The sequence below is a fragment of the Gavialis gangeticus genome, unplaced genomic scaffold (genome assembly GCF_001723915.1).
Source record: "Gavialis gangeticus isolate Ggan-Ray unplaced genomic scaffold, GavGan_comp1, whole genome shotgun sequence".
Classification (NCBI taxonomy): domain Eukaryota; kingdom Metazoa; phylum Chordata; order Crocodylia; family Gavialidae; genus Gavialis; species Gavialis gangeticus.
The window spans coordinates 126825000-126826787 of NW_017729025.1; the positions used below are offsets into that span (position 1 = coordinate 126825000).

A 1788-nucleotide genomic window follows, 5' to 3' on the forward strand; every position below is an offset into this window, starting at 1 on the left:
CATTGAGTGTCTTGTTTTCCTCAAGGAGATGTGAGCAGAAATTTCTACTCGCCAAATGTCCAAGCAGTAATGCTAATCCAGCTAAGTTGTCCCTGCATGTCCGTGTGATACTCTTATACTCTTCCCAAGTACTATGACCAAGTTTTCACTTTTCGGGGTGTTTAAGGACTCTGTGACTGTTTTTTTTAAAATACCTTGTTATGGCAAACTTTTGAACTCCCCCCAAGAACAAGAGCTTAAAATGATAACAAGCTGAGATCAGTATGACAGGAGCTGGTCCACTGGAGGCAAAGACCATATGGCTAGTGACCCTTAAGAAGTTCAAGGATTCCACCTCCAGTGGCAGGATCTGAAATCCAAGGACTCAAGAATAATACCCTTGATCGAGAATGTTTTAAATACTTGCATATAATTTAACATAAAACAAGAAAGAAAGATTTTCCATTGACCCATCTCTCATGGGACACTATAAGGGAACAGAAACTTCTGAAAAACAAAGAGTCACGAAATGTCATTCATGTGTTTAATGCTGTACTATTGAAACATTCAGGATACTACCAAGCACTTAAATTCTTGAAGTATATCAGAAAGGAATATTATTCTAAACTAAATCAGCTTCTGAAATGAGTCACCAAGCAAACAGATTAAGGGTATATTATACAACTGTTTCCAGACTCATGTGGTGTACATCACCAGAATACATTATTTTGTACTTCTATAGTGCATGCTAGTTAAGCATTCCTAATGCACTTAAATCATGCCTCACAACAACCCTGTGAGGTAGGTATGTAGTTACAACCCTCTTTTAATCTGCAGGAAAACTATTTAAATAACTTACCCCAAGATGACACAGCAAGTCAGCAGAAGAGGAATATAATCCAGATCCAATAATTTAACATTTATGTTGGAGGATGCTGGAAACTTTAGTTTGCTTAATAAGATTAGCAAATAGACCTGCATGTGGATTTATGGAAGCAGCATGGTAGTTGTCCTTTTGTTGAAAGGCATCAAGGGGAACTCTTGACAATTTGAGGGTTTTAACAGTTGAAAAGAGAAATGATAGACTCGATCATTAGAGTAACTATTACTGTGCCATATCATTTTGAAAAAGGAGGCAGAATATATTAGCAAGTGATGTTTTTCAGCTTGCTACACAGCGTTCAAAATTCCACCACTGTAGTGCTCATCAAATCCCTAAACCAAACTGCGTTATCACAAACCCTAAATTGTCAAATACCAATCCCTAAAAATATTTTTGAGTTGCTCATTTCTCCCATTCCCTTAAGTCAGGGGGTCTCAAACTTTGCGATACTGTGACCCCCCCCCAGGGGCTGATCGATAAGCAGGGGGTCCCCTGCGTGCCCGCATGGCGGCAAAAGCGGAAGTGCCAGCAGCAGAAATGGAAGCGCCAGCAGCGCACAGGTTTGCAACCCCCTTTTAAGTTGCTCATGAGACCCAAGGAGAGCGGTCGCGACCCAGAGTTTGAGAATCCCTGCCTTAAGTAGTTTCCCTACTGTAGTTTTGGAAACAGGTGACATATTTTAGTAGGGTTTACATCTAGCAAAGAAAACTGGAAAAGAGAGAAATAAAGGGAAAAGCAGGAAGAAAAAGAAAAGATGTATCTACAGTAGACTCAACTATGTGTGATTTTGACGTAGGTATAAAAAGTGCACAAAAAATAATCAATTACTGAAGACAAAAGGAAATTTTAAAATAAATGTTAAAAGGTATATGGGACTTCCACAAAGCTTAAAAGGCTTTTACCTTTCACTTTTTTTTTTTTTTTTT

General features: G+C 38.6%; 1 protein-coding gene and 1 long non-coding RNA gene across 2 annotated transcripts in view; one reads left to right on the forward strand and one right to left on the reverse strand.

Annotated features, from left to right (window-relative positions):
* The window catches only part of LOC109299052, a 23039-nt gene extending 21260 nt beyond the window's left edge, over positions 1-1779 (forward strand). The window contains exon 4 of the long non-coding RNA XR_002097758.1: positions 1181-1779. This is a non-coding gene — a long non-coding RNA (uncharacterized LOC109299052). The remainder of the gene's footprint in view (positions 1-1180) is intronic.
* Positions 1-1788, reverse strand: part of CSTF3 (cleavage stimulation factor subunit 3) — an 87566-nt gene that overhangs the window by 75113 nt on the left and 10665 nt on the right. The window lies entirely within an intron of this gene.